Here is a 13,265-nt window from a genome sequence, read left to right as displayed (position 1 = left end):
ATTATTTCTTATGCAGGGTGGTCAGTGTAACGAAAGTATAAAAATTATGAGAGGTTTGTATAGGTGCAGAAAAGTGAAGAGTGATTTGTGTAATTTCACTAAAATTCAGGGGTGTGTAATTTACCAAGAATAAACTTATTTAAGTTGAAGAGGTGGAAAGCGGAAGTGGTATACACGTGTAACATTACCATTCTAACCTTCTTAACATAACTTCAATTTTAAAATGGGTGGTCATTTTTTGTAATAATACTCAGCCGAATGATTACATTTATTTATTTAAAAGAAAATGGAAAGTTGTCATTCCCAAATGACAGACTTAACCCCAACAATTTCTTAAAAATTACCTATGTACCCAAACTCATATCACATGTATAATAAATGAGGGAAAAAAGTCATTATTTTATTGCAAAAAAATATTGTGCACATACAAAATACCCCAACAAATTAAAGTAGAAAGTTGATGGGAATATCTACGACGGTAAATGAATTATTCGCAAATATTTGCTTTTATTTTATAAAGAAAACAAGTAGTATATACCGTATGTTCGCACGGGTCATTCTATTTTGCTTTATGTAAGCAAAAATAGTAGAATAAAAAATATAAAAAAAACTGAGGATCAATAATTTGAAGTAATAAATTGTTAAAATATCAAATTTGAAATAATCAAAGACATTATATAGTCAATTTCTAAAATCATAAACTAAAAAATAAAGAATATAAATCTAATTAAAGTATATAAAAATAGTATCACATGCGTCTTTTTTATCACTTCTTAAAGAACACACAACATAATTTAAAAATGAGCAAATAATTGATATTTGTTATTTATTGATCTCTCTCCACTAAAATTGCATGAAGTGTAAAGAGTCTTCTACACATTTGAGTTTTTCCAATATATTGGGTTAGCCAACTACACAACATGTAGAAGTATAAAATAAAAGATCAACAATAGAAGCATAACAAAATATTTCTTAATATGCTTCAATTAACATATTCCTTAAACAAATTCGACCCAACCGTCACTATATTTAGTTGAAAATCATAGCAAACCCACATGCAAGAATCTCAAGCATCAAGTTGTCTATAACAATAACAACACCATATAAAAATCAATTTTAACAAATTAATGTTTATACGTGCAATGTTAATAAGTAAAAAATTATTAATATTATTTTTATGTTATGTTTCATACTATTCTGAATTCTTGTTATACTATTGTTATTATTGATTTCGTTATTAAAATTAGTCATACGTGATAGTGGTGAAATATCACTAATATGTGTTTAATGATAATACTTTTTTTATCTGAGTGTGTTTTCTGTCCGAATTGAGAACATCTACATGTATGTGAGACTAACTCTCCCAACATGTATTTTTTCTATCCACAAGACTCGAATCTGAGACCTTGTTTAAGGGGAATCAAACATGTATCACTTGAACCAACACATGTGGGTCCTCCTGGTTAATTTAATCTATGAAGTTATTATTACTATTGTTTTTATGTTTGTAACCAATATTGTCATTATCCCGTTATTTTATCATTATGGTTACATTATATCATCTTATCTTATACACAATTTTATTTGTTATAACCAAAAATTGCACAATAGTATGATTGTGTGAATTATTACTAGCATTGATTTGTTGAAACAATGACTCTTGAAAATATTTGATTCTAAAATAACTTGTAATAAATAAAATTTAAATTATATGTGATAATATATTTCCTCTATATTTTCTATGTAAATATAAAATATTTCTGTACCATATTTTTTGGGACCATATGTATATGTACTATATAAATTTATATGGTGTTTCTTTAGCATATCACTTGAATGAATGTTTTATTTTAGATTGACGTTCATTATATTTTATACTATAGATTTGTTGTGTTTAATATTCTGAATTCATAAAATCATAAATGTGCATGTATAATATTAATTTTAATATCAACAATTTTAACAAATCCATGATTATATATTAAAAAATTATTAATATTCTTCTCATGTTATGTTTCTTATTGTTATTATGTCTTTTACACTGATCTTTATTTTTTACGTTATTCATTTTACATATGGAAGGTACACTTTTTTTATAAAAAAATGAAGTTTCATTTTTATTATTTGGAAAATAAATTTTTCTGGTACATCATTTAGAATTGTGACATTTCTAATGACAGATGATTGTGATATTTTAATGTACAAATTTTAAAGAATAGTTGCATAAAGTTTTCTAATAAAATTTGTTACTTAATACACTTATTTGAATTGATATTTTTATTCTTTGCATTCTAGGCTCTATTGCATTTTGAAATGTGCATCATGTCATACATCTTAAAAAACCATTACAATGAGCACAAACAAATAAAAGGAAGTGTACACAATGTTACACCGGACATAAACAAATAAAAGGAACGTTTTAATAATTTAAAATTATTTTTTTATAGTATCAATGGTATTTTATCACTTTTTTTGGTACACATGGTTACACATAGAAATTATTTTAATAATAATTCTATAACATTTGAATTTTATTTGCTATGAATTATTTTAGAATCAAATAATAAAGAGGGTTATAAATATATATTCATAAAGAACATTGCCTAAGTTTAAGAAATAAAAAGTAATTCAAACATACATAAATCAAATATGTATTAGAATGATATTAAGCAAAATAACTATTAAAGAAAGCTTACCTATTAATTCAACTTTTAGATTTTAGGAAATATTTATAGTACATATATAAAAATATAATTGATTTTATGAAAGGGTTTAGAAATTTTGTTTGAATAAAAAGGAGAAAGTTATCCACCGGTACCTATAGTTTAAGGCATATCATATTTATTGTGGGTGGAGCCAAAGAAAAAGTGAAAAATTTAATATTAAATATAAAGAAACGGGACTGGAACAAAAAATATATTGTTAATAAATGAGTGTGAGAAAGAGAATTTGAAGTACAAAATTATCCCGAGACAAAAGTAAAAGCCACCTATATAACCAAACCCATTTTAGTAATATCACTCGTTAGTAATAAATGTCTTTACATACAACATTATTTTATTATATTTGTTATTATGTATTGACTAAATTATCCCCACAAAAACCAAAGTCTTAAATACAGTGCTATATATTTTTTAGTAATATACTACTTGTTCATTACTTTTTTGAAATAAATAATAAATGTTATTACTAACACACTTATTTTAAATTCAGGTGTCAATGGGACAACTATTTTATGAACTATCTTATTTTATGCACTTTTTTTTCTTCAAATTTCATACAGTATTGTTATAGGGGAAGCTTTCAGGAGGACTTGTTCCCAATCTTTACTCCATTGACCATACACTACAATATCACCTAATCATAATATATTTTCCTTTAAAATACATACTCTGACATGTACAAAGTGCTAACTGTATCTTTGAAGCGTTCTACAATATTTTTCACACTTTTATGAAGTTCAAGTAATTTCACTACTTTATTACTCAATTTTTTTTATAATTCCTACAAATGTCTTATATGAATCCAATCATCAGCTTTCATTCCTGCAAGGAAGAGCAAATTCAGTGTGACTAAAAGTGTAATAATTAAAGAAAAGTAAACAAACAAACATTATAAGGGAGGAAAAAAGTTATCTTGAACTTTAAATGCAATAAATATATCTCATCGAGCAAAGTTGATCAAAAAATATTAACTTGCTAGTAAAACATGTTACCCGGTTAGTAAATAGTGAACTAAAAAAAAGCAAGAAAATGGTTAGTAACTATTGAACTAAAAAAAGCAAGAAAAAATGATTGATCTAGTAAAAGTGACAAAAATATGTTCACTCCGAGAAATAGAAGACTCACTATGTTAGATAGTAAAGCATGCATATCCAAAATAACATCAAGAAATGCAAAATAGGTTGTAATGAGATATTATACCAAAAATGTTATCTTGAACTCAAAAAGCAAAAATTAAGCTTTATGGAAGAAAAAAACATCCAAAAAATGTTAATTTCTCATATAAAGTAATCATTTTAAAATATAAGTGTTCTACCCTTATTTATTTCTTTTCGGAATGGAAACTGCAAAGCTATATGCTTTTCATATCTACCAATGTGATCGAGTGGTCTTTTTGATAAAAAAAATGTCTTTAATATGTCCTTAATGTTTTTTCCTCTTTCACAATGAGGTTAAAAATAGACATATTAAATGATATTCTCTTTTGCATGAGTTGGGTTCCTCTCCATTAATGGAGAGGCAAGTACACCCAAAACAAGAGAAAAATATAATATGGTTTGACATTTTTACCCTTAAGATATAAAGATATAACAATTTTACCCCTAGATATAAGTGCAAAAGTGCTCACTTGCCTCTCCATTAATGGAGAGGATCCTAACTCCTTTTGCATGCACTTCTTCATGGGGATTATTAAATCCAGACAAATATAACATGTTACTAATTAATTAGAAGACATACCTATTTATATTCTAAATATTACCTATAGTGATTCAGAGACAAATACATTCATATAAAAATAAGGCGTTACCTTATAAATTAGTTCATGTTCTTCTTTGTTCAAATATTAAATTTCGTCTAAAGAATCAGTTCATATTTCTTGTTGAATTCCTTAGACTTACATTTAGACCTCTTTTCCAAATCAGTCATACTTCAGTTCATGTTTCTTGTTGAATTCCTTAGACTTACATTTAGACCTCTTTTCCAAATCAACTATACTACGTGCCAATTATAAGATAGACCAAAAACACACATGTGCAAATAAGCAGGAAAATATACACACAACAAATGAACACAATTGTCATGTAAGGTCCCAAAATATTATTATGAGACAAATAAAATTAAATTAAACATAATATGATTCATTTATTATTAGGTTTGTGCCTTCTCAGTGTTAGTGCCAATATTCCATATGTAAAGTAGCAATAACATTCTTTGATGATCAATACGTTAAAAATAGGGATGACAATGATGTTATTATAATCACAAAGCATGCTTAATTAGGCACTTGGATTTAAATTAACCCTAATTTATGGATGACTTAAGAATTTGACTATAGTTGCTGCAAGACAACCTCTTAGAATTCAGAGAGGGAGAGAAATTAGGAATGAAGGATTTCATTCTCATTGAATTCTGAATTGGCAAATTACAAAATAATCACAACTTACTATATATAGCAAGTGGTTAAATAACTTCCCTAACAGCTTTTTATTAAAGGAAAGGGAATGAAACTAATGCTAAACCAGCAGAATTCTAAACCAGAATAGAGATAAGGGGAATGGCCAAACAACCCCAAACCACATTCAGCCATGGAAATCAACATCCCCCCTCAAGTTGGGTGGTGGATGGAACACAAACCCAACTTGGAAACAAAAGAATGAAACGAAGCAGGGGGCAATGGTTTGGTGAAAGCATCAGCTAGCTGATCAGAAGAAGCAATAGGAAGAAGATGAATGAGTCCCTGCTGAATTTTCTCACGCACCACATGGCAATCCACTTCAATGTGCTTGGATCGTTCATGAAAGACAGGATTGTGAGCCAGATAGATGGCAGACCTGTTATCACAGTAAATAGAGGCAGGATTCAACAAGGAATGCACAAATCTGTGAACAAGTAATTAAGCCATTGCACCTCACAAGCTAGACTTCCTAAAGCCCTGTATTCAGCCTCGGAGGAAGACCTACTGACTGTGTTTTGCTTCTTGGATTTCCAGGAAATGAGGGAAGAACCAAGGAAGATACAAAAACCTGTGATGGACTTCCTAGTATCCAAACAACAAGCCCAGTCTGAATCAGAGAAACCAGCAAGCTTGAGGGCAGAGGTAGAGGAGAAGAAAAGGCCCTGAGCAGGAGAAGACTTCAAGTAATGAAGTACTCGAAGAGCAGCCTTATAGTGCACATCCATAGGCTTACACATAAAGAGGCTAAGTTGCTGAACTGCATATGCTATGTCAGGCCTTGAAATGGTGAGATAAAGCAATCTCCCTACCAGTCTTCTGTAGCAAAGAACATCAGAAAATGGTTCACCTTGTTCAAGTTGTAATTTGACTGAGGGATCAAAAGGGACCTTGGCAGGCTTGGCAGCTAAGGAACCAGAATCCTCAAGAAGAGCCAATGCATATTTCCTCTGATTCAAATGAATGCCATCCTGTGTTCTAGCAATTTCCAGACCAAGAAAGAACCTGAGTGAACCTAGATCCTTGATTTTGAAAGTCTGGTCTAGAAATTGCTTAACTAACTGGATTTCAGCAAGGGTATCACCAGTTAGAACCATGTCATCCACATACACCAAAATGGTAGTGAAATAGGTGGATGTAGACTTAGTGAACAATGCCTGATCTGCTTGTGAGTGAGAGTACCCTATGGAAATCAAGGCAGAGGACAAAGTGGTATGCCACTCTCTGCTGGCTTGTTTCAAACCATAGAGTGACTTGTGTAATTTGCATACCTGATGAGGATAGGCAAGAGAAAGACCAGGAGGAGGTGTCATATAAACCTCTTCATGCAAATCCCCATGGAGGAATGCATTGTTGACATCAAGCTGCTCCAAAAACCAAGACTTAATAGCAGCCAATGCCAAGACAGTCCTAATAGTGGTGATTTTAACCACTGGAGAGAAGGTATCAAAGAAATCCACACCTTCCAACTGAGTATAACCCTTGGCTACTAACCGTGCTTTGTACCTCTCAAGGGTCCCATCAGCATGGACTTTAGTTTTATATACCCATTTGCACACAATGGGAAACTTATCAGGAGGAAGAGGAACTAAGGACCAAGTGTTGTTCTGATTCAAGGCTTGTAATTCAGTGTCCATAGCTTCTCTCTAATGAGCTAGCTTAGCAGCTTGCTTATAAGTTGTAGGATCAGGAGCACTAGAGATTGTGAGACAGAACCTCTTGTACTCAGGGCAGCATCTGGAGTAGTCCAATACAGAGGACAAAGGATAGAGGATTTTAGAGGAATGAGCATCAGTATCAGTAGTGTGAGCAAGACTGCAATGATAGTCTTGTAAGTGAGAAGGAGGTCTTCTCTGCCTGGTGGAGTGTCAAGGAAGAAAATCAGAAGTAGGAGATGTCTGTGACTCAGGAAAAATGTTTGACTCAACCAAAGGAGTTGTGTGTGACTCAGAAGATGTGTTTGACTCAACCAAAGGAGTTGTGTATGACTCAGTAGGAATATGACTAGAGACCATAGGCACAGAAGAAGGAGACTCATTAGTATGACTTGGAGGATCAACTGAATTATGGGACAAAGGGAAGAAACTCTCATAGAATATGACATCCCTGGACAGAAATATGTCATGAGAAGACAAATCATACATAAGAAAGCCCTTGGTACCATCCTTGTAGCCTAAAAACATGCATTTTCTAGCCCTTTGATCAAGCTTACCCCTCCCTGCAGCAAGGGTACTAGCATAGGCTAAACAGCCAAAAACCTTCAACGATTCTAAAGTAGGTAATGACCCATGAAGTAACTGATATGGACTGGAATTCTGCAACAAGGGGCTAGGCAACCTGTTAATAATATGGACAGCATGCTGAATAGCAAAGTTCCAAAGAGTGGAAGGTAAATTTGCTTGAAAGAAAATGGCTCTAGCAACATTAAGGATGTGTTGGTGCTTCCTCTCAACCACACCATTTTGTTGTGGTGTAGCAACACAAGACCTTTGATGCAAGATCCCCTTAGATGAGAAAAAATCATGCATCAGAAACTCAACTCCATTATCACTCCTAAGAGTTTGCAACTTGGTTTTGAACTGATTTTCAACAAGATTGATAAAATTGACAATTTGTTGCCTAGTTTCACTTTTGGATTTCATCAAGATTACCCAAGTAAAGCGTGTAAAGTCATCAACCAATGTCAGGAAATAATTGTGACCAAAGGCAGAAGTAATGGAATAGGGACCCCATATATCAGCATGCAACAGTTGGAAAATTTTATTAGAATGAGTATTGCTATTACAAAATGGTAATCTCCTTTGCCTAGAAGTATGACAAACATCACAAGGTACATGAGTTGTATTACAAACAGGAATAAAAGGAAAAGAACTAGACATTGTCTTCATTAAGGATGATGGAGCATGACCAAGTCTAAGATGCCAGAGAGTAAACTCATTGAGCCCAGAAGAAGAGTGAGAGACAGAGACAGAGGAGGAGGAGAACTTAGACAGAAGGTTGATGACAAACAAGCCTTGTTTTAAACTAGTTGTACCAATCACCTTCTTGGTAATATTCTGCACAATGGTACATGAGTTGAGATGAAAAGTTAGATGACAATGAAGAGACTGAATCAACTTATGGATAGACACTAGATTGACATGGAAATTAGGAACATATAAGAAATTGAACAGGACAAGAGAATCAGACAAAATAACTGTGCCACAAACAGAAGTACTGACTTTACTCCCATCAGGTAATGTGATCATAACAGGTGAAATACTCATTTGATCACTAAAATGATGCAAGTTATAAGTGATGTGGTCAGTAGCTCCAGTGTCTAATAACCAATCCACACATTTATTACCTGATGTAGAGGGCAATGCAATGGCATTAGTGGCCATCATACCATTAGAAATTGCAGAATTGACCTTGTTACCATCATTCCTGTTCCTTTCAAGCAAGTCCAGGATAGATTTCATTTGATCATCAGTGAAACCCTGACTCTTGATGTTCTGAACTGCATTACCATCACCTATAGCATTCTGATAATATCCATCATGTCTATGCTCAACCTCTATAGGAAAACTATCAGCAACATTAGCTGATCTTCCCGATCTGGTATAGTGATAACCAGGTGGATAGCCATGCTTTAAGAAACATGTGTCCACTGTATGGTTGGTTCTCTCACAATAAGTACAGAACCTAGAATTATTTCCTCTGCCTTCACCATTGTAAGGCATCCTACCTCTTCCTCTGTTCACATTAGGATTCCTGGACTGAGAATTCCCTTGAGAATTGAGTGTCAAAGCCTTTAAATCAGAGAGAATTGAAACATTGAACTGTCTCTCTTGTTGTGTCAACATTGAAAACACCTTGCTGATATTAGGAAGAGGATCTAAAAGCATGATTTGAGACCTAACTTGTGAATATTGATCATTCAAGCCTTTAAGGAATCTAATCACATAATCTTGTTCCCTATGCTTCTTAACTAGATCAATTTGGCCACAAGTACAAGGAGTTGCACATTTGCAATGACCTATGTCTCTATAATTCTCAATTTCTTCCCACAGAATCTTCAATTGAGTAAAATAATCAGAAATTGATTGATTACCTTGAGTCATTCTATAGAACTCTTCTTGAAGATCAGCTATACGAAAGATATCTCCCTGTGAATACCTATCATGAAGATCCTTCCAAGCATCAGCTGCTTCATCAATCCAAAGGATGGATTTCACAATTGTTTCATCAACTGAATGTTGTAACCAGGATAACACCATAGTGTTACATCGAATCCATTGTTCATAGAGAGGATGAAGCATTGGCGGTTGGATCAAGGATCTGTCTATGAATTTCAACTTATTTTTGGATTGGAGAGCTAGTTTCATAGCTCTCGACCAGGAGTGATAATTCTTGCCATTGAGAGGAGGAGAAACGAGAGTTAATGCAGGATTCTCGTTAGAATGAAGAAAGTAAGGATTAGAAGGATTCACAATGTAATCTTCGAAGCTCTGATTCGCCATTGTTCAGATGAGAAACTGATTCAGAGGAATTGATTCAATTAGAGAAGAAGAAATTTGCACCAGCAGAAGGAAATTGAAGGAGAAGAAGAAATCGCAATGTTGAAAGAAGAAACAAGGAAGAAGAAGATGAATCAGAGCAAAATTTGCTCTGATACCATCTTAGAATTCAAAGAGGGAGAGAAATTAGGAATGAAGGATTTCATTCTCATTGAATTCTGAATTGGCAAATTACAAAATAATCACAACTTACTATATATAGCAAGTGGTTAAATAACTTCCCTAACAGCTTTTTATTAAAGGAAAGGGAATGAAACTAATGCTAAACCAGCAGAATTCTAAACCAGAATAGAGATAAGGGGAATGGCCAAACAACCCCAAACCACATTCAACCATGGAAATCAACACAACCCGTGATAAATGAACCCATGATTTAAGCATATGATTATAGTCATTTACTCCTTAGTGATAATATCCCACCAAGATACCAATATTTTGATGACATGGCGCATATCTAAAAATTATCATAACACTAGTTTTACAAACACTAAGATATCTTAAACAAAACTTTCATAACATGTTTCAGAAAATGATGTTGTAGCGATATTCAAAGTTCAAAAACATAACCATGTAAATTACCTCCATGTACAAATCAAGTGGGAGTGGCAATCTAAAAAACCTAATCTATGCTTTAGTGAATATTGACTTCATCTTCTTTCCAATTTTAGCTACAGACAAGAGTAATTATAATTACAACAACTCTTAAAATAAGATTTTTTATATAAAAAATAAATAAGTTAACTTAAAGAGAACTAATAACCAAAAAAGGCAAAGAAATATTAAACTTAGCAATGAGTATGAAATTTTAAGTTACAATATTTATAAGTTACAGTGTTGTATTGTTATGTTTCTTAAGCTTTGACTGTTTATCATCTGCAACCATTTTACCAATGTTTTTCTGCTGCAATAGCACAAATCGTTAAATGGTTAGTACAAAAATAAAAAAATAGATAATAAGCAGAGAAAGTATTCATTTTTACCAAATAAGTTAGATAGGGAGCATGCATATCTAAAATAACACCAAGAAGTTAACATGCAAAAGTTAGAATGAAGGAAGTGAGGAAAATATTGAACTAAAAAATTGCAGGAAAAAAGTTCATTTTACCAAATAAGTTCTTTGTGTGATAGAAGATGTGTTTCCTTGAATTATGACTCGACTTTCAAATTCTAAAATATGAAAAAACTTTTTTATCCATTTCATTGTATAATATAAGATTATAATAAGGATTAAACAACAATATGTAACCCCCAAATATTCAGTAAAGATTCAAACCTTTTTCTATAAAGATTTCAACTTTCTTCTATAACATCAAAAATTCCAACTTTCTTCTATAAAACATCAAACATTTAAACTTTTTCTATAAAGATTCAAACTTTCTTTTATAAAGATTTCAACATTTTGAAAAACATCAAAAACTTTTTGTATAACTATAAATGAAAAGTCCAACGATCGTTTTCATGGATGAAGAAATCGTGTCTAAGATGAAGAAGAAGAAAAATTTGAGAAAATAAAAATGAAGATGACTAAGATTGGAAATGGAGAGAGAAAGAAGGGTAGGTGAGAAATGAATGGAAAGAATGAGGAAAGAAGGATGAGGAAAGAAACTCAAGTGAGTTTCAAATTTTGAAAATGAAAAGTAATTTATTATTACATTTTTACCCATAAAAATCCAAGTGTCAAACTTTGAAGATGTCCATTATGATAATAATACCAACCTATTATATTTTTATATAAATAGTAGATAATTTTGGAATGATAAATTTATACTTAAAAAGTGAGGTGTCAATCATAGGAGATATGCATATTTATAATAGCCCCAACTAATTCCATTCTAACCTTCTTAATATAACTTTCAATTTTAGAATAAGTAGTATTTTTTCGTAATAATATTCAGCCAAATGATTAATTTTATTTATTTAAGTAAAAGAAAACGAAAAGTTGTCATTCCCAAATGACAAATTTACCCCAACAATTCCTTAAATAATACATATTTCCCTGATCCATTAACATAATATCATCAAGTATAAATAAATGAGGGGAAAAACTATTATTTTATTGCAAAAAATATTATTCACTTATGAAAATACCCCAACCAAATTAAAGTAGGTAGATAATGTGAATGTCTAATTCAATAAATGACTTATACTCAAATCTTTGCTTTTATTTTATAAAAATAAGTAATTTTGAAATGACAAATTTACCCTTTAAAAAGTCAAGTATTAATCACACGATATAAATATATTTGTAATAGCACTAGCCCATTGTATTATTAGTAACTAGTAGAGGACCCATGCATTTGCACGGGTGAAGTGTTTTATTGTTGCTATGAATTTAAAGAATTGAATTTCAAGGTTGTGTAATAAAAGGGAAAGAAATGTTTTATATGTTAAATATCATGGAGTGTAACCTTGAAAGTTGTTAGTTTGTATTGAAGCTCATAAATTTGAAATAAAAGAGTCGTTAGATTTAGGGAAATAATAATGTAGTATATGAATATTGAAGTAGAATAGATGTTACAGGTTTTGGAACACTTCCTTATAAACAACATTTGTCGTTGACATTAAATCTTTACCATTATTATCATGTATTAATATCTTCAATCCTTTTTTTAATTTGTACTCTTGAAATTGCCATAGTACAATCTGTAACACCACGAATTTTACTACATTGAAAATATATGTTTTTATTAATAGTTTTATTAATTATATTTTCAAAAATGAATTTCTGAGAATTTTCGGTAAAGAATTAGACGAAACTCTAGTTGAGTTTTAGTCTTGTAATTTTATTTCCAATTTGGTGGTAAATTTTAATGATTTTCGGAGACAGTCAGTTTCGGACCGCTGTCGGGGCCAAATCTCACTCGAATTCGGCCCAATAACGTGTTTTTGAGTTCCGTAGCTCAGAATCGAATTCCGATTGCGCCATTGGCTTCGAAATATTATTTCAAGTCAAGATAGACACCAAGTTTGTCCAGAAGACATTTCTAATTATTTTTCACTCCGAATTCCATGTTTCGAAGTTCTAATCGTAAACCGAAATCAGGAGATTTTTATTATCCGACCGAGTATTAGCCGACAATACTCAGGAATGGTTTTAATCACGCACGTTTTTCCGAAGTCGTCACGTCGCATGAGTCACTTCACAAAATCTACATACTAAATCTTATAGATTTCACTCATTAATGCATTGATTTACTACCACCAAAATCCCCTAAATCAGTCAACAAATCCTCTCACTCCACCACTATTAGACACATCACCTATACTAGTCTAACTCTACTTACCTTGTATTAAATTTTATGATTTGATGAGGGTGAGGCTCTCCTATAAATACCCCACCCCATTCTCTCATTTCTACACTAAATTTCCTATACAAACTAAGGTAGTCTTTTATGTTTCTTCTTCATCTTCTTCTCATACTTCATAGAAAGTTATGAGATTTTATTATGTTGTTCATAAAGTAGAGTTTATATTTGTTTTTTTAAGTATTTTATGAAGACATAACTAAAGGGGATGATAATAAAATCATGT

The sequence above is a fragment of the Lupinus angustifolius genome, unplaced genomic scaffold, assembly GCF_001865875.1.
Source record: "Lupinus angustifolius cultivar Tanjil unplaced genomic scaffold, LupAngTanjil_v1.0 Scaffold_118, whole genome shotgun sequence".
Lineage (NCBI taxonomy): Eukaryota > Viridiplantae > Streptophyta > Magnoliopsida > Fabales > Fabaceae > Lupinus > Lupinus angustifolius.
Note: the sequence above shows the minus strand (reverse complement) of the source record.